Source organism: Oncorhynchus tshawytscha, unplaced genomic scaffold (assembly GCF_018296145.1).
Source record: "Oncorhynchus tshawytscha isolate Ot180627B unplaced genomic scaffold, Otsh_v2.0 Un_contig_20229_pilon_pilon, whole genome shotgun sequence".
Classification (NCBI taxonomy): domain Eukaryota; kingdom Metazoa; phylum Chordata; class Actinopteri; order Salmoniformes; family Salmonidae; genus Oncorhynchus; species Oncorhynchus tshawytscha.
Window position 1 is genome coordinate 1 of NW_024606606.1, and position 6,476 is coordinate 6,476.

At 45.2% G+C, this 6,476-nt stretch overlaps 1 long non-coding RNA gene and 3 other non-coding genes across 4 annotated transcripts; 3 read left to right on the plus strand and 1 right to left on the minus strand.

The window, feature by feature from the left end:
• Positions 1 to 1,986: 1,986 nt before the first annotated feature.
• LOC121842184 lies at positions 1,987 to 3,076 on the minus strand. The gene is made up of 3 exons (XR_006080981.1): positions 2,915 to 3,076; positions 2,518 to 2,649; positions 1,987 to 2,180 (listed from the first exon to the last, which is right to left on the minus strand). It is a non-coding gene; the product is annotated as an uncharacterized LOC121842184 (long non-coding RNA).
• Positions 3,077 to 4,950: 1,874 nt separating this feature from the next.
• On the plus strand, positions 4,951 to 5,023 carry trnaf-gaa. Its single transcript has one exon. It is a non-coding gene; the product is annotated as a tRNA-Phe (tRNA).
• Positions 5,024 to 5,576: 553 nt separating this feature from the next.
• On the plus strand, positions 5,577 to 5,650 carry trnai-aau. Its single transcript has one exon. It is a non-coding gene; the product is annotated as a tRNA-Ile (tRNA).
• Positions 5,651 to 5,732: 82 nt separating this feature from the next.
• On the plus strand, positions 5,733 to 5,804 carry trnaf-gaa. Its single transcript has one exon. It is a non-coding gene; the product is annotated as a tRNA-Phe (tRNA).
• The last annotated feature ends 672 nt before the right edge of the window (positions 5,805 to 6,476 follow it).

The following is a 6,476-nucleotide window of genomic DNA, read 5'->3' on the forward strand; positions in this document are numbered from 1 at the left end:
TATAGTTGAATTGCTGCAAAGAAACCACTAATAAAGGACACCAATAATAAGAAGAGACTTACTTGGGCCATGAAACACAATCAATTTGTCCTTTGGTCTGGAGCCCAAATGTGAGATTTTTGGTTCCAGCTGTCATGTCTTTGTGAGATGCGGTGTGGGTGAACAGATGATCTCTGCATGTGTATTTCCTACCATAAAGCATAGAGGAGGAGGTGTTATGGTGTGGGGGTGCTTTTCTGTTGACACTGTCTGTGATTTATTTAAAATTCACACTTAACCAGCATGGCTACAACAGCATTCTGCAGCTATACGCCATCTCATCTGGTTTGGGCTTAGTGGGACTATCATTTCGTTTGATAAATTATTATTAAAAAAATATAAAAATGGTTTGTTACTTTTACACCTTTTTCGTGGTATCCAATTGGTAGTTACAGTCTTGTCTCAATGCTGCAACTCCCGTATGGGCTCGGGAGAGGCGAAGATCGAGAGCCGTGCGTCCTCCAAAACACAACCCAGCCAAGCCACACTGCTTCTTGACACAATGCCTGCTTAACCCGGAAGCCAGATGCACCAATGTGTCGGAGGAAATACCATACACCTGGCAACCCTGTCAGTGTGCATTGGGCCCTGCTCGCCACAGGAGTCGCTAGAGCGCGATGGGAAAGATCATCCCTGCCGGCCAAACCCTCCCCTAACCCGGACGACGTTGGGCCAATTGTGTGCCGCCCCATGGGTCTCCCGGTCGCGGCCGGCTGCGACAGAGCCTGGACTCGAACCAGGATCTCTAGCTGCACAGCTTGCCTGAGACCACTGTTCCACTCAGGATAATGTATTTGTTTTTCAACAGGACAATGACCCAACACACCTCCAGGCTGTGTAAGCCTACCAAGAAGGAGAGTGAAGGAGTGCTGCATCAGATGACCTGGCCTCCACAATCCCCCGACCTCAATCAAATTGAGATGTTTTGAGATAAGTAGAACCACAGAGTAATGGAAAACGGCCAACAAGTGCTCAGCATATATGGGAAATCCTTCAAGACTGTTGGAAAAGCATTCCAGGTGAAGTTGGTTGAGAGAATGCCAAGAGTGTGCAAAGCTGTCATCAAGGCAAAGGGTGGCTATTTGAAGAATCTCAAATATATGATATGTTTTGATATGTTTCACACTTTTTTGGTTACTACATAATTCCATATGTGTCATTTCATAGTTTTGATGTCTTCACTATTATTCAACAATGTAGAAAATAGTAAAAATAAAGACAAACCCTTGAATGAGTAGGTGTTCTAATAGTAATAAGGCACCTCTGAGGTTTGTGGTATATGGCCAATATACCACCCTTCCTTGGGCCTTATTGCTTAAATAACCCATATCTCTTTTACAACAGGATATTATCATTGACTATATGAAAGTGCATGTATGAATGAGTCTGATTTACCGTTTTCAATGGCAGGTTCACCTTCTGAAGTCGGATGAGGTCCCCAAAGCGTGCTGCGCACCCACCAAGCTCAGTCCCATCTCTGCACTCTTCTACGATGACAACTACAACGTGATCCTAAAGAAGCATCGCAACATGGTGGTCAAGACCTGTGGATGCCTGTGACACCAGTGGTAGCCCATCTTTCTATTCTACATCATTTTAATCAACTTAATTGCCATTGTTCCAAAAGATACAAACAGGGTAATATAACTTGCAACCAGCAGTGGATAGCAATAATCTGTCAATATGCTGATAAATATGCTGATAAATATTATGTATCTAATATATTGATTTTGAGTCTGAGAGTGGTATATGAACAACACCCATTGGACTTATGACCATACTTCACTTTTGATTAACTAAACTATTCAAATCTACAGTAATTCAGATAATTACATCACCCCTTCATGTCATATATTCTGTGACCAATCAAAGCTGTAAAGTACTGTATCATAAGTGCAATCAATGCAAAAATTCTACCATTTTGATGGCTATAATATCTTGATAGTGGATTCAGGACTTGGACAAGGAGTCAATGCAGTTTAAAGATGCATTTACATCGGGGTTTGGAGGAGGGTGTCAAATTTCTTAGAATGAGCGAAAATATTGGAGTTTGGGGACTGGAGGGGATAATAGTCAAGTTGGGAAATGTGCAAATATTTAGATACAAATTTATCGTAAAATTGGGGATTATTCAGATATTCCTGTTGAAAAAAGAGAAAAGAGAGAAATATATAATCTTACAGTGTATTAAATTTATCCCATTAGGCCAAAACTGGTTGAATAAACGTTATTTGCACCTCATTTCAACAAAAACAAAAATCTATGTGATGACGGTGAATCAACGTGGAAAACACAATTGGATTTTTTTTTCACCCAACTTTTAACCAACATTTTTGGTTGATTTCACATTTTGGTTGAGTTCCCAAATTTAAATCAAAACTAGACATTGATCTGATGTCTCTGCCCAGTGGGATTGGATTTCTGTAATCATATCAGCTCATTTGTCACAGTTCTTCTAATCATCCAGAGAGAATGTACCTTTCTTTGAGGTTAACCTTTGAGATGACCTCCCTCAAGGATTCTCGCTCTTTCCTCGGAGCGAATTTGTCCCACATTTTAGGAAAGTCGCCATTGGTGGCCATGTTGCTCAAGATATTGAGACCATGATGCCTGTGGACAAAGATATTAATATCATCTTAAACGTGCAACATATCAAATCATTTCTGCTGTCTGTGATTAAAAACAGTACTCAATTGATGGCAACCTGAGAAAAAAATAAGACATACATTAAGGTAGAATTTGCAAGATGGTCGGTTTGAGCAATGTACCGCATTACCTGATCTTCAAATCATCTCAACAATCTAACAGTTGGGTATTAACCGTTCGTTATTATGAAAATCTTAGCAAATCTGCACAGCGCTTGGCTCAGGCCGACCATTGTGATCAAGTAGGGTTGTCTTCATTAGGCACCAAACAGAAGGAAGGAAACGGAATCAGGTACTGACTATTTGGACTCATTTACATTTGTAATTTTTACCCCAATTTCGTGGTATCCAATAGGTAGTTACAATCTTTGCCCATCGCTGCAACTCCCGTAAAGACTCTTTTCCTTTCAGCTTCCTGTACCAACCGGACTTGCCTTAAATTGGGGTCGTAGTGGCTGTTTCGAAGGGTTAAAAAGGTCAGATCTTTCCAAAACTTTATATGTGTGATTAGGCAACCCTCGTGAACTGTAAATCAGTCATTTCTCCAATAAGATTTCGAAGAAAAACTCTCACACACACACACACACACACACACACACACACACACACAAGGACAGAGTGACAGTGTGGGGCTTACAGACACACAGAGCCTGCAGTTGTTACCTTCAATCGAAACAATCAAAGAACCATCAGACCTAGAGGTCTGAAACCTTAGAAACCTGTTCTAGAGCTCAAGTCGATAGTGCACGGTGAGTTGTGGCTCTAGAAGGTTCTCAGACTGAGAAACAGCCTCGTACATTTGCAATAACTTTAATTCATTTTGACAATCACGAAAATGATGACATTTAGAAAAGTCCCAGTCACAAGACTAGGTGCATTGAAACCGCCTCGGCCCATAGAGACGGACCCTAACGTTTCTGTCTGATAGCTCATTCAAGGACCCTGTAGCAACGCCTGGAAATGTGGATTTTCAGCACCAATTAAGGTCGCTGCTTGAGCTTCGAATTACCTATTGAGCCGAAACTCGGGATTCGGGGCACAACAACAACACTTGGCTGCTCTCTAGCACACAGCGGGGCATGTCTGGACCTGTGTAGTGGCTGGCAGGATCGCTCTGACCCACGAGCGCAGAGCACAGAGCGGGGAACCACGCACAACCCCGCCACACTCGCAGACTCTCTACACTCAACGGCATACGCCTCGCCAGTGGCTGGCAGGGTCGCTCTGACCCACGAGCACAGAGCACAGAGCACAACTATAACACTTGGCTTCCTCTCTAGCAAACAGCGGGGCATGTCTGGACCTGTGTAGTAGCTGGCTGGGTCTCTCTGACCCACAAGCGCAGAGCACAGAGCAGGGAGCCAGGCACAACCTCGCCACACTCGCAGACTCTCTACACTCAATGGCATACGCCTCGCCAGTGGCTGGCAGGGTCGCTCTGACCCACGAGCACAGAGCACAGAGCACAACTATAACACTTGGCTGCTCTCTAGCACACAGCGGGGCATGTCTGGACCTGTGTAGTAGCTGGCTGGGTCTCTCTGACCCACAAGCGCAGAGCACAGAGCAGGGAGCCAGGCACAACCTCGCCACACTCGCAGACTCTCTACACTCAATGGCATACGCCTCACCAGTGGCTAGCAGGGTCGCTCTGAACCACGAGCACAGAGCACAAAGCGGGGAGCCAGGCACAACCTCGCCACACTCGCAGACTCTCTACACTCAATGGCCAGTGGCTAGCTGGGCGCTCTGACACAGTGGCTGGCTGGGGCTACGCCTCACCAGTGGCTAGCTGGGTCGCTCTGACCCGTGGGCACAGAGCACAAAGCGGGGAGCCAGGCACAACCTCGCCACACTCGCAGACTCTCTACACTCAACGGCATACGCCTCGCCAGCGGCTGGCAGTGTCACTCTGACCCACGAGCGCAGAGCACAGAGCACAACAATAACACTTGGCTGCTCTCTAGCACACAGCGGGGCATGTCTGGACCTGTGTAGTGGCTGGCAGGATCGCTCTGACCGACGAGCGCAGAGCACAGAGCGGGGAACCACGCACAACCTCGCCAAACTCGCAGACTCTCAACACTCAACGGCATACGCCTCGCCAGTGGCTGGATGGGTAGCTCAGTCGGTTAGAGCGTGATGCAAATAACTCCAAGGTCGTCGCTTTGTTCCCGTACTGGCCATGAGGTACATTTTGTGTCAAAATTGTGAGTCACATGCGTGTGTATCGTCAAGGGTGCCACAGAATTAGGTGTAGTGACTTGCAGAAATAGCTCAGTTGGGAGAGCGTTAGACTGAAGATCTAAAGGTCACTGGTTCGATCCGGGGTTTCGGCATTTGTATTTGTTCTATCTTTATGCTCTCCTTTGACTTCAAGGAAACTGCCCACAGCTTTGTTTGTGGGCCTCAATGGTGTGTGCTACGCTGCTCCTCTGAAAATAAGTAATGTCTTGCTTTTTCATCTGACATTTTGACATCAGTGTTACATGAAAGTTGCTTGTCATTGTTACATGACAGTATGTTGTCGTAAGACAAGTCTGCATGAAGTGTGAACTGGAGCTTTCTTGGATCCACAAAAAAATTGTTTTTGGGGAATGCGGGCATCGATCCCACTACCTATAGCATGGTAAGCAAACACAATACCAATTGATCAAATTCCCCAGCTGTTTGGAATTGCCACAAGGAGCAACCAAGAGTGTCCAGTCTTTCGATCCCACTACCTCACGCATGCAAAGCATTTGAGCTAATTCCCCAGCCGTTTGGAATTTCCGCATGAAGCAACCAAGAGTGTCCAGTCTTGTCAGGCTATGCTGTTGGTGGACTTGTTAGTTTGCGCTCCAGCACTTGCAGAGGCTCGGTGCATCTCAACAATTGCGCTCAATAGCTAGTGGCTGGTTAGCTCAGTTGGTTAGAGTGTGGTGCTAATAACGCCAAGGTCATGGGTTCGATCCCCGTACTGGCTATGATGTACATTTTGAGTGTCAAAATTGTGAGTCACATGCATGTGAATTGTCAAGGGTGCCACAGAATTAAATTTAGTGAATTGCCGAAATAGCTCAGTTGGGAGAGCGTTAGACTGAAGATCTAAAGGTCCCTGGTTCGATCCGGGTTTTGGCATTTGTATTTGTTCTTTCTTTATGCTCTGGCTTCAAGGAAACTATCCACAGCTTTGTTTGTGGGCCTCAATGGTGTGTGCTACGCTGCTCCTCTGAAAGTAAGTAATGTCTTGCTTTTTCATCTGACATTTTGACATCAGTGTTACAGGAAAGTTGCTTGTCATTGTTACATGACAGTAGGTTGTCGTAAGACAAGGCTGCATGAAGTGTGAACTGGAGCTTTCTTGGATCCACAAAAAAAATGTGTTTTTGGGGAATGCGGGCATCGATCCCACTACCTATAGCATGGCACAGGTTAGGGTGCCACAGAATTAAATTTAGTGAATTCAAATAGCTCAGTTGGGAGAGCGTAGACTGTGAAATCTAAAGGTCCCTGGAAAGTAAGTTTCGGCATTTGTATTTGTCTTTCTTTTTCATCTGACATTGGGTGACATCAGTGTCCTCTGACAGTGTAATGTCTTGCTTTTCATCTTTTTGACATCAGTGTTACAAAGTTGCTTGTCATTGTTACATGACAGTAGGTTGTCGTAAGACAAGGCTGCATGAAGTCTGAACTGGAGTTTTCTTGGATCCATCAAACAATGTGCTTTTGGAGAATGCAGGCATCGATCCCACTACCTCACGCATGCAAAGTAGCGAAATGCTTGTGCTTCTAGTTCCGACAATGCAGTAA